This window comes from Zalophus californianus, chromosome 2 (assembly GCF_009762305.2).
Source record: "Zalophus californianus isolate mZalCal1 chromosome 2, mZalCal1.pri.v2, whole genome shotgun sequence".
In the NCBI taxonomy this organism is placed as follows: Eukaryota; Metazoa; Chordata; class Mammalia; order Carnivora; family Otariidae; genus Zalophus; species Zalophus californianus.
The window spans coordinates 173,749,332-173,775,313 of NC_045596.1; the positions used below are offsets into that span (position 1 = coordinate 173,749,332).

The window sequence follows — 25,982 nt, forward strand, 5'->3', positions numbered from 1 at the left end:
CTCCAGGCACCATCACTTCCAACAAACTTTGCTCTGGATATCCCAAAACCCTCCCAATTCTCTAGATGCACAGACACATGATTTCAGCCCATCTTGCTCTATTAGTCATGGGTGAGAGATCTTCCCTACATCTCTGCTGTGGGTTTCTGGGCCATGTTCTTCAATCTCCATTTCTGTTTCCATCACCTAATATGAAGTGTTAGAACTTCTTGCAACATCGTTTGGAGGGTCTCCCCGTGACTTACCTTGCTTTCTCCCCACTGTACCCTACATTGTAGCTAGAAAGACATTCTCCTTCTTTTCTTTTTTTAAATGGAAGTGTAGTTGACACACAATGTTGCATTGGTTTCAGGTGTACAACATAGTGACTTGACAAGTCTATATGTTATGCTGTGCTCATCACAAATGCAACTATTAACTTGTCATCATATAATGCTATTATAGTACCATTGACCATAACTCCTGTGCAGTGCCTTTTATCCAGAATGATCTTTTAAAATCTGATCATGTTACTAACTTGCTCGAGACTCTTCAGTGAGTTTCCACAGTGCTGAAGATAAAGACAGAATCCTAATTAGAGCCTACAGGACCCTGCCAGCTCTTATGACACCAGCTCACTGAATTCCCTTCTTCCACTGTCTCCTTAAGCTGCGACTACAGCTTTCTTTTCTCAAAACTTATGTGTCTCAACACATCATGGGGCATATTTACACACGCTGTTCCATTTTCATGAAAGACCCTTCCTCACTCATCATCTCTACTCCTTTGATTAAATGACTCCCATACATTATTTAAACATCAATCCTTTGCCTGGCACATACACATTTGCTAACTGGATAATGTTCCTTTAATAATGCTATATTCCTTTTTTTTTTTTTTTTTGGTAAGCTCTTATTTAAAATTACATTTAATTAAGAGATTAATTAATATCTGAATTCCTCACAGGGCTATAAGCTTCACGACAACAGTGACCGTGCTATTTTTATTCAAACTTTCAAAGGCTGAAACAGAATACTAATCCGGAGGGAGAATAACAGGACGGATCTGAGGTAAAAAAAAAAATGTAAGACAGGAAGACCAAACTGGATGCTGCCTTGGTATTTTTAAAAGGAAAGAGTGCCTGAACAGAGAAGGTGTTCGTAATGATGGAAAAAAATAGGGCAGATAATGGAGTCAGGGAAGGAAATTTTGGTGAGACTCAGTAATTAACAGAAGACAGGAGGGCTGATGGATGACAGAAGAGAATGCTCAAAGATGACTCCAACTCTAAGCCCACATGCCTAGGAGGAGAAGGCTGGTACGTCCCAGTTAACAAAGAGAGAAAAAACAAAAAGAAAGTAGTTTTGTGAGATAAGTGAAATAACCATGTGAAAAATTTTAGCACACAGTTGGAAAACGTGGTACAGAGAGGCCATGTCACTAGAGCAAGAACTGGAGACCTGGAAGTGAATAAAATCCCTAAGAATTTTACAGCAGTGTCCCTCAATGTGGCCGGCATATCTATGAGGGAATCTGAAAATGTTATCAGTCCTTGTTCCTCTCTCCATTAATCAGCTGGTGTGGGAGACAGGTGTTCAGACATGAGTGCTGGTCTGGAAAAAAAATTCAATACATTCTGTGCTCCCTTCTGCACACTCACCCCCACCTTACCCAAAGCCCAGATTGAGAACTATTATATAAAGGAAGAGAGCAGAGGGCTACGGGCCAACCATCCATACTTAGAATCAGAAGACAATCAGTAAAAAAAACAAACCCTCAAGAAAGAATGGTCAGAGAAATAGAAAAGGAGCAATACAATGTAGTGTCCTCAAAAATGAAGGGTTTTAAGACAGTTTTAAAAAGAATTAGGGAGAGATCACTTCTATCAAATAACAGGAAATTTTGAACATGAAAATATGAACCATTGAGTTTAGCTACAGGGAATGTCTTACAGTCAATATGAGAGTACATGGATTTGTCCATGGTGGGGACATGAAACAGAATCCAATGACTGATTTGTATCCTTATCTATGTTGCTATATTAGTCACTCAACAAAGAAAATAGCCCTAGTATAATATCCTGGCTCTAAGAGAATCGCTGCTCAGAAAGACACAGTTTGTTACTATAGATTTAGGCATCCTGAAAGAGGATTTCACCGTTAGCATATCAAGGTCCAAATCACAAAATTTTCAAATTTCTGTGAGATTAAGTCACTTTAAGATAGTCATTTTAGAATTTTGTTCTTTTTTTTCCTTCTCCACACAGGCTGCAAAAATATAGTTTACTCCACAGATCTCAAGACAAAGTCATAAATATCATCTGGGTTAGCACCTTAGCTCCAAAACATGAGAACCATTATTCTAGAGCAGTTATTTCAACTTTCTACCTATTACTATACTGCTCTTTTGGCAGTTAGTAAGTATAAGAAATGTTTTCTCATACATATGCATATTTATTCCTAGATTGCTACTTAAAAAGAACATTGTCTCACACTCCATTACAAGGAAAGTTGAATATGTTAACTTTTTGTAGAGGACTATCCACCAGTTCTTTTTCTTTCATCTAGAATGAAGTAAATCCTTGTGAAATACATTTTAAAGTAAACAGGAAGTCAATATCAATACATTACTAATTATGCCAGATTTATAAAATATCATAGAGAAAACATGGAGATTCATTGGCTTCCAGCTTCCAAAGAAGACTGATTGGAAGTAATTATCTAATCTGGACCTAAACCTTAATGATAACTTTAGAAAAAACTAGGCACATTACTGTAATAAAATTAGTCACATTTGATTTTTACCCTATTCTAATACTGCAAACAATACTCAATTCTACACTTCAGTTGTGTAAACACAGCCAGTGAATGTTCCTGGATGAAAGTATTTTCTAAACCAAACTGCAATTTTCCTTTAGTAATTAGGAAGTCTTAACAACTGAGGCACCTAGATGGTGCAGTCCGTTAAGCGTCAACTCTTGGTTTTGGCTCAGACTGTGATCTCAGGGTCATGAGATGGATGGGCTCCATGCTCAGCATGGAGTCTGCTGAGATTCTCTCTCCCTCTCCCTTTGCCCTGCCTGCTCATGGTTGCTTGTTCACTCTCTCTCTCTCTCAAATAAACAAATCTTTAAAAAGGAAAGGAAGTCTTAGCAATTAAGAGCCATATTCATAAAGGGAACTATACTTTTTAAAAGAAAGAAAAAAGCCTAAGTTTAAAAATTCAAAGAACTCTAGGCTTCAAAAAGGGAAAGAAAGAAAGAGGAAAAATAGATTTTGAGGCAATGGGAATGGCAGCCTGAACCCAAACGGTAATGAGTTAGGGTGTACCTCCCACCAGAGACTTTTAAAAGAGAATCCCAGAAAAATTCTTCAGTGAGAGTCAAGGAGTGACTGAGCCAACAGAACTTGTAAACAATTTCCAGTGTTTAATTTAGTAAGAGGCAGAACTGCTTCATTCACTATTCATTCCAATTTATGCACAGATTGAAAGGCACCAAATGATATGTGCCCAATGAGAAAAGCTGGTCCTAAGGAAGATGGCTAAGCAGGAATGGCTCCTCTGGACACCAGCTAGGGGTGCCTTCTACTCTAGGAGGCCATTGTCTGCGATGTGTACCCCCTTTTAAGTTGATTGGTTCAAAAAGATGTTGCACTTTTAAACAGGACACTGGGGTGGGGGCGCCTGGTGGTTGAGCCTGCTTAAGATACTCTCTTTCTTTCCCTCTGCCCCTCCCCAGACTCAGGCTTGCTTTTTTTTTTTTTTTTTTTTTTTTATAAAGAGTTTCTTTTTTTTTTTTTTAAAGATTTTATTTATTTATTTGAGAGAGAGAGAATGAGAGATAGAGAGCACGAGAGGGAAGAGGGTCAGAGGGGAGAAGCAGACTCCCTGCCGAGCAGGGAGCCCGATGTGGGACTTGATCCCGGGACTCCAGGATCATGACCTGAGCTGAAGGCAGTCGCTTAACCAACTGAGCCACCCAGGCGCCCCTCAGGCTTGCTTTTGCACATGCTCTCTCTCTCAAAACAAACAAACAAACAACAACAACAAAAAAAACAGACACTGGTGACTATAGCATATTATCAGGATAATGACCCCATGGCAGAAAGGTCATTAGGACAGAAAGTCTCCTAGGACTTGGATTAGATCATTTGTAGGCTTTGAATTCCTATCTTCTCATGTCCACTAATCTCTGATGCAATGCCAATTTAAATGTGTCTTAATTTCTTTTCACTAAAATGCAGATAGTTATTTTCTTTAAATGATTTAATATCCAGCCTTAACCATAAACAAAAGGGAATACCATAAACAAAAAGGAATACCATAAACAAAAAGGGAAGCCTATATTTTAGAGAAAGCTATTGCCTAAATTCCAAGAGCACAGTAGTTAAAAATGTAGGTTTGAATCTGGACTCCATTACCGACTAATGCGGTGACCTTAGCCAAGTTACTTCTCAGTAAATCAGTTTCCTTCTAAGTAAAATAGGGATAATAGTATCTACTGCAGGGGGCTGTCTTAAAAATTAAATGATATAACATCTGTAAAGTGCAAAGAAAAGTGACACAGTGTATACTATATTAGCATTTGTTAAGTAAATAGATAAATTAAAATGCCCCTGATTCAAACCAGATGATGAGGAAGTTATAAAGAATGAATGAAAAGTTTTAGATAGAATTCTTTATTTAGATATAGGTTTTCCTTAAATTCTTGCATCTAGTTTATGTGTGTGGGAAAATCTTGGGAAGCAGGTTTACTCAAACACAACATTTGTTAATCACACAGTGTGCCAAAGCCCTAGAGCAGATGCATAAGGGTATAAGTCAATATTTTCCCTCAAGGAAAATATAATCTAGTTTGGGGGCAATGACAATCATTGAAATTGAAGACTTGTACACAAGTTAAGTATATTTTCCAGAGCAACCCACTGACTCAAAGCAACCTACTACTAAAGAACTGTGATGAAAGTAATTTCAATAGAAATTATAGAGAGAAAAAGGCAGTTCAGACAAGGTAGGTAAATAAGATTTTATCATAGGAGGTGAGAAAAGCATTAGGAGTCGAAAAATTTGCAAGGTAGGCAAGACAGAGAAAGTTTTTCTGATGATTAGAATGATGTAAATATAAGCTGAAACAAGAAAGCAAATGGTATACTTGGGGAAGCAATGAATAAAAACTAGTTTAGAAAGAATGGTTCACAGAACAAATATGGAGACATGGTTTGAAAATACGTTTTAAATGTGCCTCTATTCTCCCCACCTTCCATTCACACATAAGAATTTGAGCTGCCCAGTAAAGAATAAAGCCAAGATTTCTGGTCCATTTATGTGCAAACAAGTTCTGGCACACAGGACAAGGAAAAAACAGAGAGATTTTGAACAACTGCCTTAAACAATCAAAAAGTTAACCAGCTTTCAGCAGACATCCTGAGTGTGAGACATGGGTGAATGTGCAGGGATACAACATAAATGTGAGCAGGTAAAATGGAGCCCCTTTGGGGAGACCTTGGGAATGTCAGGCTAAGGAGTTCTGATTTTATCACAGAGGCTATCAGAGCCACTGAAAGTTTTTTTTTTTAGGTTTTTTTGGGGGTTTAAGGATGGTAACTTGATAAAATAATATAAGCCAAGGGACAAGCATCATTTTAAATGTGAGACTTGTGGAAAAACTAGTTGTTGCCAATAGTCTAACAAAGAGTTATGTAAGGTGAGTTATGCTTCTCATAAAAATGTGTCATGATTCTTAATAGCTCTTACATTTAAAATAACTCACATACATGGAATATGTAGATTAATTGTCTTAGGTAACATCTGGCAAGCAAGGTGCTATTCATTTCAGCTGACTCATTTTCACAAAATTTGCTTAGTAGTGTCTATATTTGATGACTGTGTACTTTTTCTTATAACTGCTTTATTGTGTTTAATAGTGCCAATACACAAAATGAACCAATGGTTTAAAATTAATCCACTGGATATATAAAAGTAGTAAAATATGAAAGCAGTATTATAAATGATATACCATGACATAAACTTGTCAAAGTAAATAGTGAAGAAGTTTACAAAGAGAAAGTACATTGTGAATCTGTGTGCAGAACAAAGTTCTCTACAATGTATCATTTTCATAAGTAGCACAAAAGGAAAATTAGAAGCAGGAAGTAGAATGATAAAAATCTCAAGATTGGACTTTGTGGACTAGCTGTCCTTCATCCCTGGGTCTCAGTGTGTTGCCTGTTGCCAAAAATTGTCAAATAGTGGTATGAAGTTACTGAGGCTTTCTTATAATTTTCAAGGCAGAGTTCAAGTATATCTATCAAGCTTTTCCAAAACAAGTGAAAGCAAAAGCTTTTAAGTAAGATATTGCTGAGTCTCCCCACTAAGAGCAGAGAAGAAACCAAAAGAGGTATATTTCAAAGTTGCAAATAAATCCAGTGACAATTAGTCACATTATGGAGTAAAGAAGACTAAACCAATCACAAAATCATTTATGAAACCGTTACAATATGCATAAGTTAGTGGAATACAATGTGAAAGAACATTTACTATTTATTGTTGTTTTTATTAGCAGATATTTTCTTCAGAGTTGTACAAAATCAGAGACATTAAAAAGAATCAGAAACATTCACAGTATAAAGTAGATCACATGTGTAAAAGGAGACATGATTGACAATTATTTATCACTAAAAACTGTGCCAGAGGGGAAGAGGACTTCTTGTTCGTTAATAATTTTGTAAACTTTGGTGTAGATAAATAGTGCATTAGGATTGTTATTGACTGAGTACCATCAATATGTATAACAAAGATATCATCACATGAATGAAAGAAATTGCACCTCAGGGCAATCCAACCCTGCTTTATTCACAGTTGTCAATGTAAGTGTGCCTCCTGATTTGACTGAAGTTTGAAGGAAATAGGAAAAGCTACAAATATGATCAGATAGTAGCCAAGAATTGCCAGCATGCTGTGCAAGAAAATGGGTTGAGAACAGAAGAATCTGTTTCTTCATACTCAGGAGCTCTAGCTGTCAAGAGTAAAGATCTTCAAATGAAATAAGTGAAAAAAATCCAGTAAAAAAGATTTCTTTAATTTCCAATGCTTATCTAAGTGGTATATTCTACATCTAGAGGATCTTGAATCTATTATTTTGGAGAGAATGTATAATTTTTAACATTTAGGAAGAGAAAGGAAAAGTTCCTAAAAAGAATGAATTTTGATATAAACAGATTAGTTGACAAGTTTCTTTCTTACTATTTAAAGATATTCCAGGAGGGGGCGGAGCAAGATGGCAGAGGAGTAGGAGACCTGGATTTCGTCTGGTCTCAGGAATTCAGCTGGATATGGATCAAACCATTCTGAACACCTACGAACTCAATAGGAGATTGAAGAAAAGAATAGCAACAACTCTCTGAACAGAAAAGCAACCACTTACTGGAAAGTAGGACGTGCGGAGAAGAGGATCCGAGGCGATATTCGAAGGACGGACAGCCTGGGAGGGGGCCTCCATCGGCCGCTTTCTGGCAAGTGATAGAGCCGCGGAGCACAAAATCGGAACTTTTAGAAGTCAGCTCCGCTGAGGGACGTCGCTCCAGCGGCTAAGCTGGGGGTGGAAACCCTCGCAGGACAGTGTGGTCTCAGGACCCTTGGGGTCACAGGAAGACCAGGGGTTGCCCGAGTGCGGCAGAGCTCCCAGGTATTGGAGCGGGGAAGCCGGCTGCAGAGACGGCGGCGAGGCGCGGGCTCTCAGCTCGGGGTTGCCATAAACTGTGATCCGTGGCCCAGTCGGGCCACTGCTCCTCCAGCAGGGGACCCAACAAGCGGCAGATCCAGGGAGGACTCCCTTTCCTTCCCCGGAGGAGCAGCACGGGAGCGCACCGCAGGGATCTGCTGGGGTTTGGAGACTCCACACGGGGTCGGGTGCCAGAGATAGAAACACTCGGTCACAGGCCAGGTGAGCACAGAGTGCGGCCAGAGACCAGGGAGACGGGAGTAACTGCTTTCTCTGGGGGCGCACTGAGGAGCGGGGGCCCCGAGTTCTCGGCTCCTCTGGCTCCTCCGGGGCGGAAATTGGGAGGCCACCATTTTCACTCTCGTCCTCCAAAGCTGTATGGAAAGCTTGCAGGAAACAAAAGCTCCTGAGAGCAAACCCGAGCAGATTGCTTAGCCCGGACTGGCAAGGGCGGGGCAATTCCGCCTCCAGCAAAGACATTTGGGAACCACGGCAACAGGCCCCTCGCCCAGAAGATCGGGGGAACAGCCAGCCAAGACCAAGTTTACCGATCAATGAGAACGGCAGAACTCCAGTGCTAGGGGAATACTGCACATAGAATTCATGGCTTTTTTTTACCATGATTAATTAGTCTTTCAAAGTTAATTTTTTTGGCTGTTTTTTTTTTCTGAATTTTTTTCCCTTTTTCAACCAACATCTTATCAATCCCTTTTTTAAAAAAAAACTTTTATTTTTCATTTTTAGACTCATACTCTATCTCTTCATAGTAGTTACCCTTATTTTTAGCATATATATATAAGTTGTTCTCTCTTTAAAATTTTGAGATACAGTTTCTGCTAACATATCAAAATATACCCTAAATCTCTAGTGTATGACTTTTGTTCTAGTCTCCTGCCTGATCACATTTTCTCCCTTTTTTTCTTCTTTCTTATTTTAATCCTCTTCTTTCTTTTTTCAAGCACCTTATCAATTCCTTTTTTAAATTTTTTTATAATTTTCATCTTTACAGTCATATTCCATCCCTTCATTGTATCAACCCTTATTTTGTACCTATATAAGTCTTTCTTTCTTTAAAATTTTAGGAGGCACTTTCTTCTAACAGACCAAAATACACCCAAAATCTAGTGTGTGACACTGATCTATGCCTAGCCTGATAGTAATTTGATCATATTCTGTTTTTGTTTGTTTTTATCTTTTTCTTTTTCTTTTTTTTTCTCATTCTTTTTTCTTTCATTCCCTTTCTTTTCCTCTAGTTTTAGGTCTTTTCTGCTTTGTTTAGAGTATATTTTCTGGGGACATTGTTAACTTGTTAGCATTTTGTTCTCTCATTCATCTATTACCCTCTGGACAAAATCACAAGATGAAAAAAATCACCTCAACAAAAAGAACAAGAGGTAATACCGTCTGCCAGGGAACTACTCAATATGGACATTAGTACAATGTCGAACCTAAAGTTCAGAATCATGATTTTAAAGATACTAGCTGGGCTTGAAAAAAGCATGGAAGTTATTAGAGAAACCCTTCTTGAGATATAAAAGAACTAAAATCTAACCAAGTCAAAATCAAAAAGGCTATTAATGAGGTGCGATCAAAAATGGGGCACTAACTGCTAGGATAAATAAGGCAGAAGAGGAGAATCAGCGATATAGAAGACCAAATGATGGAAAATAAAGAGGCTGAGAAAAAGAGAGAGAGAAACAACTACTGGATCACCAGGGCAGAATTCGAGAGAGAAGTGATATGATAAGACGAAACAACATTAGAATAATTGGGATCCCAGAAGAAGAAGAAAGAGAGAGAGGAGCAGAAGGTATATTGGAGCAAATTATAGCAGAGAACTTCCCTAATGTGGGGAAGGAAACAGGAATCAAAATCCAGGAGGCACAGAGAACCCCTCTCAAAATCAACAAAAATAGGTCAACAACCTGACATCTAATAGTAAAACTTTACAAGTCTCAGAGACAAAGAGGAAAAACTTAAAGCAGCTCAGGAGAAGAGATATGTAACCTACAATGGTAGAAACATTAGATTGGCAACAGACCTATCCACAGAGACCTGGCAGGCCAGAAAGGACTGGCATGATATCTTCAGAGCACTAAATGAGAAAAATATGCAGCCAAGAATACTATATCCAGCTAGGCTGTCCTTGAAAATAGAAGGAGAGATCAAAGCTTCCAGGACAAACAAAAACTAAAGGAATTTGCAAACATGAAACCAGCCCTACAAGAAATATTGAAAGGGTCCTCTAAGCAAAGAGAGAGCCTAAAAGCAGCATAGACCAGCAAGGAACACAGACAATATACACTAACAGTCACCTTACAGGCAATACAATGGCACTAAATTCATATTTTTCAATAGTTACCCTGAATGTAAATGGGCTAAATGCCCCAATCAAAAGACACAGGCTGTCAGATTGGATTAAAAAAACAAGACCCAATCGATACGCTGTCTGCAAGAGACTCATTTTAGACCCAAAGACACCCCCACATTGAAAGTGAGGGGGTGGAAAACCATTTACCATGCTAATGGACACCAAAAGAAAGCTGGGGTGGGCAATCCTTATTACAGACAAATTAGATTTTAAACCAAAGACTGTAATAAGAGATGAGGAAGACACTATATCCTACTTAAAGGGTCTATCCAACAAGAAGATCTAACAATTGTAAATATCTATGCCCCTAACATGGGAGCAGCCAATTATATAAGGCAATAATAACAAAAGCGAAGAGACACATTGACAACAATACAATAATAGTGGGGGACTTTAACACCCCCCTGACTGAAATGGACATATCATCTAAGCAAAAGATCAACAAGGAAATAAAGACTTTAAATGACACACTGGACCAAATGGACTTCACAGACATAAGCAGAACATTGCATCCCAAAGCAACAGAAAACACATTCTTCTCTAGTGCCCATGGAACATTCTCCAGAATAGATGACATCCTAGGTCACAAATCAGGTCTCAACTGGTACCAAGAGATTGGGATTATTCCCTGCATATTTTCAGACCACAATGCTTTGAAACGGGAACTCAATCACAAGAGGAAAGTCAGAAAGAACTCAAATACATGGAGGCTAAAGAGCATCCTACTAAAGAATGAATGGGTCAACCAGGAAATTAAAGAAGAATTAAAAACATTCATGGAAAAACCAATGAAAATGAAAACGCAACTGTTCAAAATCTTAGGGATGCAGCAAAGGCAGTCCTAAGAGGAAAGTATATAGCAATACAAGCCTTTCTCAAGAAACAAGGAAGGTCTCAAATACAGAACCTACTCCTAAGGAGCTAGAGAAAAAATAGCAAATAAAGCCTAAACCCAGCAGGAGAAGAGAAATAATAAAGATCAGAGCAGAAATCAATGAAATAGAAACCAAAAGAACAGTAGACAGATCAACGAAACTAGGAGCTGGTTCTTTGAAAGAATTAACAAGATTTGTTAAACCCCTGGCCAGACTTATCCAAAAAGAAAAGAGAAATGACCCAAATCAACAAAATCATGAATGGAAGAGGAGAGATCACATCCAACATCAAAGAAATAGAAACAATTATAAGAACATATTATGAGCAACTCTATGCCAGCAAATTAGATAACCTGGAAGAAAATGGATGCATTCCTAGAGATGTATCAACTACCAAAACTGAACCAGGAAGAAATAGAAACCTGAACAGACCTATAACCACTAAGGAAATTGAAAGAGTCATCAAAAATCTCCCAACAAACAAAAGCCCAGGGTCAGATGGTTCCCAGGGGATTCTACCAAACATTTAAAGAAGAATTAATACCTATTCGCCTGAAAACTGTTCCAAAAAATAGAAATGGAAGGAAAACTTCCAAACTCATTTAATGAGGCCACCATTACCTTGATCCCAAAAGCAGACAAAGACTCTATCAAAAAGGAGAATTACAGACCAATATCCTTGATGAACATGGATGCAAAAATTCTCACCAAAATACTAGCCAACAGGATCCAACAGTACATTAAAAGGATTATTCACCATGACAAGTGGGATTTATCCTTGGGCTGCAAGGTTGGTTCAACATCCACAAATCAATCAATGATACAATATATTAACAAAAGAAAGAACAATAATCATATGATCCTCTCACTAGATGCAGAAAAAGCATTTGACAAAGTACAGCATCCTTTCTTGATCAAAACTCCTCAGAGTATAGGATAGAGAGTACATATACCTCAATATCATAAAAGCCATCTATGAAAAACCTACAGCAAATATCATTCTCAATGGGAAAAGCTGAGAGCTCTCCCCCTAAGGTCAGGAATGCAGCAGGGATGTCCACTATCACCACTGCTATTCAACATAGTATTAGAAGTCTTAGCCACAGCAATCAGACAACAAAAGAATCAAAGGCATCCCAAATCAGCAAAGAGGAAGTCAAACTCTCATTCTTTACAGATGATATGATACTTTATGTGGAAAACCCAAAAGACTCCACCCCAATACTGCTATAACTCATACAGGAATTCAGTCAAGTTTGCAGGATAGAAAATCAATAAACAGAATCAGTGGCATTCCTATACACCAACAACAAGACAGAAGAAAGAGAAATTAAGGAGTCGAACCCATTACAATTGCACCCAAAACCATAAGATACCTAGGAATAAATCTAACTAAAAAGGCAAAGGATCTGTACTCAGAAAACTATAAAATATTCATGAAAGAATTTGAGGAAGACACAAAGAAATGGAAAAACATTCCATGCTCATGGATTGGAAGAACAAACATTGTGAAGATGTCACTGCTACCTAGAGCAATCTACACATTTAATGCAATCCCCATCAAAATACCATCCCCTTTTTCAAAGAAATGGAACAAATAATCCTAAAATTTGTATGGAACCAGAAAAGACCCCAAAAAGTCAGAAGAATGTTGAAAAAGAAAAGCAAAGCTGGCGGCATCACAATTCCAGACTTTCCATCTCTATTACAAAGCTGTCATCATCAAGACAGGATGATACTGGCACAAAAACAGACACATCCATCAATGGAACAGAATAGAGAGCCCAGAAATGGACCCTCAACTCTATGGTCAACTCAATCTTTGACAAAGCAGGAGAGAATGTCCAATGGAAAAAAGACAGTCTCATCAACAAATGGTGTTGGGAAAATTAGACAGCCACATGCAGAAGAATGAAAACTGGACCATTTCCTCACACCACAACACTAAAATAGACTCCAAATGGTTGAAAGACCTAAACGTGAGACAGGAGTCCATCAAAATCCTAAAGGAGAACACAGGCAGCAACCTCTTCGACCTCAGCTGCAGCAACTTCTTCCTAGAAACATCACCAAAGGCAAGGGAAGCAAGGGCAAAAATGAAACTATTGGGATTTCATCAAGATAAAAAGCTTTTACACAGCAAAAGATACAGTCCACAAAACCAAAGACAACCGACCAAAATGGGAGAAGATATTTGCAAATGACATATCAGATAAAGGGCTAGTATCCAAAATGTATAAAGAACTATCAAACTCAACACCCAAAGAACAAATAATCCAATCAAGAAATGGGCGGAAGACATGAACACACATTTTTCCAAAGAAGTCATCCAAATGGGGCAACAGGACACATGAAAAAGTGCTCAACGTCACTTGGCATCAGGGAAATCAAATCAAATCAAATCCAAACCTCAATGAGATACCACCTCACACCAGTCAGAATGGCTAAAATTAACAAGTCAGAAATGACAGATGTTTGCGGGGATGCGGAGAAAGGGGAACCCTCCTACACTGCTGGTGGGAATGCAAGCTGGGGTAATCACTCTGGAAAACAGTATGGAGGTTCCTCAAAAAGTTGAAAATAGAGCTACCATATGATCCAGCAATTGCACTAGTGGGTATTTACCACAAAGATACAAATGTAGGGATCAAAGGGGTATGTGCACCCCAATGTTTATAGCAGCAATGTCCCACAATAGCCAAACTGTGGAAAGAGCCAAGATGTCCATCGACAGATGAATGGATAAAGAAGATGTGGTATATATACACAATGGATATTATGCAGCCATCAAAAGGAATGAGATCTTGCCATTTGCAACAACGTGGATGGAACTGGAGGGTATTATGCTGAGTGAAATAAGTCAATCAGAGAAAGACATGTATCATATGACCTCACTGATATGAGGAATTCTTATCTTAGGAAACAAACTGAGGGTTGCTGGAGTGGTGGGGGGGGGATGGGGGTGACTGGGTGATAACAGTGGGGAGGGTATGTGCTATGGTGAGCGCTGTGAATTGTGCAAGACTGTTGAATCACAGATCTGTACCTCTGAAACAAATAATGCAATATATGTTAAGAAAAAAAAAGAAGAAGAAGATAGCAGGAGGGGAATAATGAAAGGGAAGTCAATCGGAGGGGGAGACAAACCATGAGAGACGATGGACTATGAACAACAGACTGAGGGTTCTAGAGGGCAGTGGGGTGGGGGGATGGGTTAGCCTGGTGATGGGTATTAAGAGGGCACATTCTACATGGAGCACTGGGTGTTATGCACAAACAATGAATCATGGAACACTACCTCAAAAACTAATGATATAATGTATGGTGATTAGCCTAACAATAAAAAAATTTAAAAGAAAAAAAAGATATTCCAAACTCATTCCAGAAAGAAATCAGTGTTGTTATTGGACATATTAAACACATCTGAATGCCAAAAATGAAAATGAAGAAATAATTATCACAAACAAATCCAACCAAAAATTCATTAGAAATCCTCTAGTCAGTATCTTCTGTGTTGATGAATTCAACATTCAGCCACTTTTGAGAAGGGTGTGTCCTCAACCTAATTAGTTCCTGATAGGGCACTGGATGTCTACAGTGAAAACTCTCCGTAATTCCTGAATCCTCTCATGATCAAAAAAAAACAGAACTAGTCCAAAGACCAACCATTATTTGCTGCTCTTCACAATGACTTTTTTAATACTGTTGAACTTGTTTAATGTTTCATCACAAATGGATGTACTAAAGTACAGGCAAGGAAAAATTCAAATGTTGTGGCCTACATTATAAATATGGAATTATAAATTTAAAACATTTTCTGGCTTAAAAAATAACTCTAGTAGTCAACACAGCTCCACAGGGCCTCTGTGTCTGGTAGGGTTCATCTCTGTGTCCCTGACAACACCCGCCTTTATCCATTTTTTCCAGGTCCTCCACGCCCACCTCTTCTTCCTTCCATCTGTTCCACTGAAGGTTCAGGGGGCCCATCAGGGCCACCTGTCTTCCTCCACCAAAGCTACCTGGGTCCATGTCCTGGCCACCATGGAATCCATCTCTGTCTCCACCATTACCACTTCTGAACATTCCACTGGGACCACCGTGGTCCATGAGGACACCTCTTCTTCCCTGCAGGCCACCAGGGCCGCCTCTGCCAACATCACTGCCCAGGGGTAGAAAGGGTGGTGAGGGAAGCCTTCAGGCTTTAGAGGCTTCCACTGATTGCATTCTATTCTCCAGGTGAAGTCCTGGTTTCCACACCCTGGATTGGGGCTGTATCTTTCTACAGATGGGTTCCTTCAGGAATCCTGGGGCTTTTCTCGGGGTGAAGCCATCTCTGTCACCTCCACGGCCCTCCCATGCCACTTCCTGGGCCCCCTGGACCCTCCATGAAGTGGTAGTGACATCCCTTTACCCTCACAGAGAGTCATACCTCCCCAATCCTGTTCATCAGAGGCTTCTTCCAAGCAAGAGAAACCTGAAGTTTGCTCCCTTGAAAATCATTCCCATCAAACCAGTCCAAGATAGCCCTAGCTGTTTGTGGGTCTTTGTAGAATGCTGTAGCATAGCCTCTGGTCTTTCCTGTTTCCTCGTCCAAGTAGATATAGATCATGGGTTGTCTGATGCTCTTGTTCACCTTAACAACTCCATACTGCTTAAAGTCTGCCCAGATCATCTAGAGTCACACTGCCATTTAAGCCTTGCACATAAATTGCACTGTTGTCAGAGTTTTTATCTGGATCTACAGATGGGCCTACATCAAGATCCGGTCCTTCATCCATGAGTCCATCAGGCTTAGTGAAGCCATCTCACTCTCCAGCACCCATTCCACCCCATCCTCCTTCCCACCCAACTCTGCTCATGCCCCCGCAATCAACCCCTCTACTTCCCCTGCCCTAGTTGTCAGGGCCACTCATGCTCCAGTTCTCTTCTGGTCCAGAAAATCCTCCAGACTCCTGCCCATAAACACCCATGCTACTGGGGTGTGGTCCTGTCAGAATAAATGCTGCTGTCCATAGCTGCTGCTCTGTAAGATCCAGTTTGCCAGGGATGGGTAATTAGTGGGTGGCTACTGCCCACAGCTGTTTTGTTGACCATAGCTACTCTGCTGTCCGTAGCCACTTACCTGCCATGGGTGTTCTGCTGAGAGTAACTCTTCTGATCATAACTAGTCAGCTGTGTAGAAGAATAGCTAGTAGGAGGATAAGATGGTGGTGCCATGACTGGCCGCATGCGGTTGCTCCCAGGTATCTGGGCATAACTGTAGTTACTCTGTCCATATCCTAGGCTGGGCTAGTTGTAACCCCCTGTGTTAGACTGAGATTGACTAGTCCCAGCAGGGTTATTACCATCCTGTGGTCTTGCAGGTGTAGTAGCTGCCAGGTGCTGCCCCTAGGTAGGGTAAGCAGGCTGAATGCCATATGCAGACTGAGCTGTACAGAGGCCTGGTGGTAGTGACCATAGCAGTGGTGGTATCTTAAGCATGAGTGCTGTGCTGTACCCCTAGACAGACTGACTGTATGCCTGGAGGGTAGCTGGAGTAGTATAACCAGTGGGAGGCTTCTATAAGAAGTTGCATTGGCAGTCTGCCCCATAGGTCACAGTGGTCTGAGCCTGGGGAATAGTCTGTAGGTTCCATAACTTTGCTGCCCATATGCCTGGGTGGTCTGTGCAATATCCTTGAGTGGGTTGGGCAGTGTAAGCACTGTAGCCCTGCTTGGCTGAGGGACTGCAATCCGTGGGTACCACTTTCTCTCCTTCCCTCTCAATCCACAATGGCTTTTAAGTTAGGTCTTTCTGATTTGGTAGAAATAAAGAATAAATGAAGAAATAGACTCTGTATGGAATCTACTCTTCAAACCTATGAGACCTAGTTATCTATACCCTCATGTAAGAGTAAAAATATCCTCCTCCCTCTCATGATATAATTTTTTTATTATCATTGCTATAATTATTATAATGAACTAATTCTTCATCATTGCTATTACCACTTTGGTTTTTTATTATGTTATGTTAATCACCTTACATTACATCATTAGTTTTTGATGTAGGGTTCCATGATTCATTGTTTGCATATAACACCCAGTAAATGATTTACTAGTATTTAAAATTATGAGAATATTTTGAAATTTTACCTATAATTCATTTGTTTGTACCCCATATATCTATTAAGTGGTTTGCAGATGCCAAAAGATAGAGGAACTCTGATGCATAGGATGGATTGGAGGAAGAAAAATGGTAGGCGGGGAGATGAAAAAATAAATCCAGTAGATTAGTAGAGGTCTGAGATGAAGGCACTAGAAATGAAGCTAAAAAGATAGTTGTAAAACATACTAGAAAGACAGTATTTCTGGATGTTCTGACAGAATAAATATGCATAATAACATGAGAGGAGTCTTTAAGGAAGAGGAGTAATTCATTAAGGAAGATTTTGAGGTCCCAAGATGGGGGGGAATATTATATCAACAAAACAAAAGAGTCAGCAGGAGACACTGGTTTATCCTAGAAATTGAAGATTTCAGTATAAACATGCTGATGTGAAGTTAACATAGTAACATCCAAGTAAAGAATATTTTATATAAAATTAAAATACCACTTGTATACAGATGCTTCTAAAATGTTTGAAGACTGCTGGTTTTTCTGAATGACAGTAAGCAAATTACATTGATCATTTGCCTAACAAAGTGGCTTCATAAACAGACAAAAATAAATAACAGCTCATACTCTGAATTAGCACGGTCAAGATTAATAAAACTCTATATGGGAATAATTATTACTACTAAATATTGTAGCATAGAAACACAAACATTTTAGTCTTCATAAATAATAATATTTGTCCCTATTTTGAATTACCAAGGGACATAAATCTTTACAGTTTTCAGGATTCCATTTGTAGGTTTTCACTGATGTTTTCCAGTATTTTTTCTGTAGCAACAGATATGAAATTTTCCTCAAGAGTTGGCAGCAATACAAACACAGCTTCATAATCACTGTGAACCGTTGTCTGTTTCCCTTCACTTGAGCGTTTGCCTTTCTTAGATAATTAACAGCCATAAGTAACACTCACACCCACAGGCAAACACACACACCCCCATGCCAGATCCTTGCCCACTGATCTCCCATTTCCCACAAAGTAAAAACAGTTGAGACGGAGTAATGATTAATACTTCTTTTTACCTTTATAGTAAAATTAAAGTTGAAAAACAAAAGTTTGCTGCTGGATACATTGGAGAATTTTTCAATACTTTGATATTTCTTTCTAAAGTATATAATAAACTAATTTCATCTCCTACTAACATCCACATTTGGCATGTCAAGAGAGGATAATGCTATTGAGTGCCCTGTTCTTAGACCTCTAAGTCACTGGACTCTTGTCAGAGCACATGGTTACTAAATGAAATTAGTTCATCCAGACACCTGGTTAATACAAAATAGTTCAGAAACCTACAAAGATGAAGGGAGACCCAGGCTAGATTAAGGGTAGAGAGTGGGGGACTGAGGAATTATTCAGGCATTAACTGTGTAATGTTAACATTAACTGAACAGTTGATTTCATTACCAGGAGGTGAACTCAGAGCTCCTCATCTTTTATCAAACAGTGGTAATTATCCAGAGAATGGGCAGACATCGAGCAGGATACATTCCTCAGTTTATGCTGACATGTTCAGCTAATGAGTGTAGACACGTAACACATGAGAAATTATGAGAGACAGCACATACAGTGTGTCACCTCAGAGTCATTTAATCCCCAGCTCTGTCACAGAGTCAATAGGTAAGCTCTTCAAGAAGTCACTTAGTCTTTTTGAGGTTGCTCTCCTTTCTTGAATAAATACTGACATGATAACACCAATCATCCAGAAATTTATTACAAAGGAGACTTTGTGCAAAATGAGTATTAAACAAATATAAGAGCTATAGAATGGTTAAATTTAAATGTGAATGAGTATATTTATATTGTGGCACACAGTCTCATGAGAAACTTTTTCTCATCTAGCGTGAATTTAGGCCACTTTATCTGGACAGTCCACCTATACTTAGAAATAGTTAACTAAAGAGATGCAGAGAAATTTACACTCACTGAAAGCTAGGTTATCTGATTACCCAGAGAAACAAGCATTGGATCAGCCATAATTACCCTAGAGATATTTTCTGTCAGGGACTGGGGATTATAGTTTCACTTTTTTTTTTTTTTCCAACTGCCTCATTCCCTGAAAAGTCAACCTGTACTCCCTTCCCACTGTTCCTCACAGTACTTGTGTGGGAATGGCAGTCCTTGAAAATTCCAGCTCTGGGAGATATATTTGCACTAACATTAAATACATCCTGTAAACATTTAATATTAAGCTTTAGAAATGAGGCTCTCCTTTAAAAACTGACCCAGCAGAATACACTCCTGCCCCAACTTAGTCCCCACCTCCTGATTCTCTTTTGATCCAGAGCTGTGCGGGGCTGTACAGCCAGGGGTCTCAACTCCGAATTTGGAGACACAGAGATGTGAGTTTCATTCTTGTTCTGCCTCTTACAGTTCTGTGACATTGTGAGGACTATCTCAACTCTATGAACCTCCTTTCTGAAGTGAGGAAAATAACATGGTTGGCAAGGTGATTGTAGCAGAAAAAATGCCTGTAGAGACAATCTGATACATGGTAGGTATGAGAAAAAAAAATCCCATTATAATTATATGCATAAGGATGCAGAACACTTAAAGGAAAAATGATATACACAATAAAGGCCTGAAATCTAGTACTGTTTCTGAACTGTCACAGAAAACCCAGCACCAAAAGCAATTTTCTATTCAACTGTCAGGTGCTCTATAATGTGAAAGCACATCGCATAATGATAGAGCTGAAGAGCTCCTGCTGTGGGGTGTCTTGAGGGGTCTGAAGCAAACCTCTTCTGGTGGAATTACACCTTCAAGGACTCTCTTCGGAGTTTTTGGAATGCATACAAAAGATCCAATCAGCTTCATAATAACCAAACAATTAGCTGGCTTGAAGGAACATTTGTTCATTCCTTGCTATTTTGTCAGTGAAGGTCAAAACGTCCACACTGAATTATCTGGAGGGACCAGCACACAGGATATTCGGTAGTATATTTCCCTCTTAGATATGGGAGGCCCAGTACCCAGCATAAAGTTGGCATGCCCCTAAATTATCTGGTGACTGAATGGACTAGTACTCGGTGTACTTAAGGGACAGCGGACATTCACCAAGTGCACAAAAATCTGGCAAAGGAAAACTCTTGACAAATAGATCCATATATGCCCCATTAAGAAATGTAAAAGTATGGAGTCTTTTTCTAAAAACATGAAGGCTCTCATATTTTGCCACGAGTTTTATCATCTTGGGAAACAGCTTTCTAACACTCAAGACAAATATTTCCAGCACTGCACAAGGAGCTCCAATTTGAAAGCTGAGCCTTTCCAGATGTGCTTTAGAGCCTGGGGAGGATCTTCAACCACAGTCTACCGATGGCTTTCTCTGAAACGAGCTCCATTAAAATGAGGAGAGAATTCCTCTCATAAGATATCTTACATAGTTCTTCAGCACAAATTTCTCTCTTTTATTGATGCCCCTTCAAATTCTGGGAGTCTTAATGAGTCTCCACTGGTTGATAAATTTGGCTCAATAAAAATAATTTGGTCTATCCACACAGCCACCAAACCATTAACAGGAACTTTGCTGAATTCTTACTCTTCTCTATTTTCTCCCTATCTCAGGCCTGAAAATTTATGTTGTAGCATATTCTCCCATTAAGTTGTAAGTATTGTCAGACTAGCCTCTTATACTAATTTATGGGACTCAGGATAGTATGATTGAAACAGCACTGGACTTGGGAGGTACAAGAGCTAGTTTCTGATCTAAAAATGTGTATATTATGATCTCACCTTTTAAAACAATGACAAAAAAGCCTATATATCTATAGTGTGTATGTATATATGTATGTATGATGCATATGTGTGTATATATAAATCAGATATGTATGTATATACAAATGAGTGTTTATTACATATGTATGTATACATATGTATGAATTTGTATGCCTCTTTAAGTATATGAGTTTTGGGAAAAAAAACCCAGGCATATTCTAGGCTCTTGACATAATTTTTCTGGGTGTATGTTTATGAGGTGAGGCTGATATTGATGTAGGGAATGAGAAGAAGAAAAGTGAAAACTAAACCAAAAAGGAAAAAAAAACCCCTAGAAATTCTGCTAAATCTCTCCCCACCAATTTGTACATAAGATATAATCATATTTGCTTATCCCTATAAAATTATCTATTATGTATGTGCACATGTAAACAGAAATTTTTAAACAGCTTAATTTATCACCCTTTCCCAGTTAGGGGACTCAGTCATTCTCAGTGCTGGTAGTTTGGGCTCTGAGGTATCGTGTAAGCTATATGGTCTGCATGGACTTCCAGGTCCTATCAAACAGCACCGGGATGTGATGTAAAGTGCATGCTATCAAGATAAATAATTTATTTGGTGCTGTCCTTCATTACACCAGTTCTGACTGGCTCTAGGGGTACCAAAGGTCAATAAGAGAATTGACCCAGGACTCGGGGGGTGGTTTGTAAAGAGAATGAGTTGAAAGGTCAAGGGAGCTGGTGAAGGACAAGTTCGAGTGACCACGAGGTCTTGAAGATGACGTCAAAAGGGCTTGGAAACAGGGAGAAAATAAAAGACTCGAGACTGGAAGTACAAAAGGGGTCAAAAAGCAGGTAGACTCGAGAGGAAAGATGGAATATGAGAGGTTCTTGTTGAGAGAGCATAAGAGACGTGGCTGAGAAAATAGATTCCTATGGCCATATGGAGACAAAGGTCCCTGAAAGAGCTGAGATCAAGGAACTATAGAGTTAGGTTGTTTAATGGGTCATCCCAAGCAAATGAGGAAACCACACAAAAGCATCTCCAGGTAAGACCATGGACCTATTCCCTCATTCACTTATGGTCTCCCATTAAGGACATTTTCCGGGCCAAAAATGTGAGTTATGAGGAGGGATAAATTACATGTAGCCGAATGGCAAGATCCACCAAAGAGAACAATTTGGGGGAGAACATGAGCATACTTTGGCAAATATCTGAAAATTCTAATGGGAAAGGAGGAAGCTGCCAGGCTAATGACCCCCATCCTCCAGTCATGAACGTGTATGTGTGCTAGGGGAAAGGAAATTGGGCTGCAGGGAACCAGCGTCTTTAAAGAAGACCTAGGTTTCAAATGCAGGGAGAAAATGTTGAGAATATGGAAGATTTGTTAACAACCCAACAGGCACAGAGTTAAGTCAGCAGTGGAGAGTGAGAGTGGGGTGGCAGACCTAAAGGAGATGAAAACTGAAGTTTGCTAGCCAAAAAGAGCTTACACTTTGGACAATGCCAAGGGAGTTTAGATATAAGGAAAACATATATAAATGATTAGCCTAAAGATTTCCTAAATTGTCTTCAGGTCATTTTGATATTAACATTAGATTAAGGCTCAAGAGGATGCTACAGCCTGGAATGAACCCTAAGGCTTCAAGTCGTCCACATTTATGTTCCCTGCATTTGAGAAGAAAAATGGGTGGAATTACTGGACCCTCCATTCACACAGAGTGGCAGGTCAAGAGCCATCAAGCAACGGGAAGTAACAAGTAACAAGTCAGGTGAGTGGTCCGAAACAAAGCAAAGAAATTGAGAGTTGAACTGCTGCTAGAAGCTCACATGACATGCTCAGGCCTGATCCTGCCATCAATTGTAGAAACTGAGAACTTTCCTTAAGCATCATTATCTTGTTCAGGCCACCGGCCCGAACTCATTCTCCCACATGCCCTTAACTTTGACATGACAGCCAGGAAACCAACATTACTTTTATTGTTATTGTTTATTTGATTTTTTAATTTATTTTTAAATTCAATTAATTAATATATAGCATATTATTAGTTTCAGAGGTAAAGTTCCGTGATTCATCAGTCTTATATAACACCCAGTGCTCATTACATCATGTGCCCTCCTTAATGTTCATCACCCAGCCACCCCATCTTCCTCTCCAGCAACCCTCAGTCGGTTTCCTATGATTAGGAGTCTCTTATGGTTTGTCTCCCTCTCCGGTTTCATCTTGTTTTATTTTTCTCTCCCTTTCTCTATGATCCTCTGTTTTGATTTCTAAATAGATCGACATTATTAGGAGATAATGAAAGGGTAGCCATGTCTACAGGGTATGAGGAAATGGAGTTGAGGAGAAGGAAGACCTGGAAACATTTAAGTAACTGGCATTTGGAAAACCAAAGAGCTATAATGAGCCCTTCTCCATCATATCCTGAAAATGGTCATTAGCTGTATCTGAATTTACTGAGAAGTTCATGTTTCAGAACCATTATGGAGGATGAATGAGTTCTTTCACTAGCAAATAGGTCAGACCATCATTTCTTTTTTACAGCCAGGCCAGCAATATAATGAAAGTTTAAAGATAAGCTTTGACAGCCACTCATAGTATACTAGTATTGGCCCCCAAATGAAACTGCTGTATATCTCTTTGTCAATTATGTTATGTATGCTTCATTATGTATTTGTCATGTGTTTGTACTTGTTACTTTATGTATGCTTAATTAGGGTAAACAAATCAGTGCATCAAAGACTCACTCAATATAGACAATATCAGTTTGCCTACCCACACCTCAGTTTTACAATAAAATATGAATAACGCTAGGAGTGTTTTGCCTGACTGATCCTTGTCAAACACACTATTACCACTACCCTGCCTCAGAGACACACACACACACACACCTTAAAAACTGTCAGAAATAAGAGAGACATCCCAATTCTTGAGAAGGTGTTTTTTGGCTGCCTTATTGACTTTTTCTGAAATGAGGATCTTAGGATAGAGAAAGGGAAACTGGGTTTTCCTCTTTGTAAAGGGGTGAGCAAAAGAGAGAGAGAAAAAAATCAAAATGGATTCACGGGTATATGAGGATATGCACATGTAGTGGTTAGGTATTTGTGTGTCTTGTAAAATAAGCTTCCATCCTTCCTGTCTAGAACCAATCATAGCAGAGGAGAGGAAAGGCAATTGTTGGTGAAATGTGCTCAGGTGGAAGGTACATCAGATGGAGCCCTTTTGAGATGATTGGCATCAAACATTCCGGGACTGGCTGATGCTCAGTTAACTTCTCCCTCAAAGTACCTTAACATGGTTATGAAATGCCTTACTTCAATAAAAAGCTCTGAATTCCTCTGGAAAGTGAAACAACATGAATAGAAAGGCTTTTACTGCTTTAAAAATGAGCCCAATATAATACTGGTATTAAATTCTTAGATTTTAATGTTTCCTGAGGTTATCCTACACATAAGAAATATCACAGGCTGAAGAAGAAACTCAACAGTACTTTCATGTGTTGTAGAAAGTTAAATTACACAGAAAACAAACCAAAAGTAAACAGATGGAAGGAATGCCACATGGGGTAAACAGACAACGTGGGAAATCCTTCCTACACAGGAATTATAAAGGGCTGCAACAGCCTCACTGGTGATATGCCAGGGAGGACTATAACATGGTTGAAAAAGGAAGAGTGGGGAGAGAAGGCTCAAACATAGGGTGAGTGAAGGAGGAATGGAGGTGCTATGAGCCCATGTCACCACTCTAATACAGCGATGGCAAGGATATTAGTTACAGCATGGATGGGCCTATCGTGGGTAATGCCTTTTCCCCTGTTGGCAGAAAAGCCTCTCTCATCGTGTCAATCACCACATTTATGTCAGCTGGCCGAAGAAGAGGTGCGTCCCTCAAATGAAAACCCAGTGCCCAATTTGATGTTGCTACATAGACAGAAAAACTAAAATGCTGATTCCTTCTGGGTTTAGCAAACCCAGGAAATCACTTCTGCTGGTACAGCACAATGGTATCTGCAATTTCAGAGACAGGATCTATATTAAATGGGGCGGGGGGGGAGTCAGGCAAATCCTTTACTGACCACCTATCACATTTCATGTCCTGTTCTAGATGCCAAGGAACAAGTTGGTCAGAGTTTCTGCTCTTGTGGAGCTTACGTTCTAATAATAATTACATAATAAAGCAAACAAAAATAAAGTGATATTTAATTTATATTGGTTCTTCAGGAAAAAATTGAAGAGGGGCTAAGATGATGCCAATTTGTCAACACTCCCCTTTCTTCACTTGAGCAGACATCTGCCAAATCAATTATGGCATTCTTAGCTGCTGAGCCCTTCTCAACCCAGCACTCCCAACAGCCAGTGATAATCCATCATTGTCATCATGGAAACCTAAACCAGAGTTATCTTATATTTGCCACACATACCTAGTTTTTCCTCTTATTTTATTCCCTTTTATTTCTATTTTAATATTGGTGGAAAAAAATTGAAAATCCTTAGGAGTACTAGAGGAAACCAACAAAAGGGAGGGGATGGCCTCCTTTGGCCAGTGTTTTAAAAGGGATTTTGAAGAACCCAGGGATTAGATCCAGTCTTGTTCACAGCACTGGAAAGAATTTAAATTAAAATTGATGCCTCCAGGTGGTGGCCCCAAGGCCTGCTATAACAACTTCGTTCTTCTCCAACATGTTCATCACAGTGATCTTTTCTGGGAGGGTTTGAGGCTTTGTTTTGACAACTATGACTAGTGTTTTAAAGACGGCACTCAGGTGCTTTGGGCACTGTCTTCGATCAAATAAGCAGGGGGCACTTACTTTTTAGGTGTTTTCTCTTTGGCTCTGGTCTTGTTAAGGGTGGTGAGTGGCAGCTCTGCACGCACTTCTTGGCCTGGGTGGAATCTTGTCTCGGTGAGTAGTACCCCCTTGTAACTACCCCTTTGCACCACTACACAGAACATCTGGCTGGTTCCTGTTCCTTCTTCACCCTGTCTTCTGGTTTTCATGGAATTGTGGATGCCTGATTGCATGCTAAGCCTTTAAGCAAGTGCCTTGCTTGGATCTACAGAAACTACTTATCAAGGCCTCTCTTCTCACTACTTCATTTTGACCCACTGTCTTACTTTCACACCTGACTGCTCAGATTGCTTTTGTTACCATTGTCTGAGACTACTCAGGTCTA

The 25,982-nt window shown here is 39.5% G+C and overlaps 1 protein-coding gene and 1 pseudogene across 2 annotated transcripts in view; both read right to left on the bottom strand.

Moving 5' to 3' along the window:
• The window catches only part of NRG1 (neuregulin 1), a 1,094,991-nt gene that overhangs the window by 715,807 nt on the left and 353,202 nt on the right, over positions 1 to 25,982 (bottom strand). The window lies entirely within an intron of this gene.
• Positions 14,768 to 25,830, bottom strand: LOC113924458 (annotated as a pseudogene).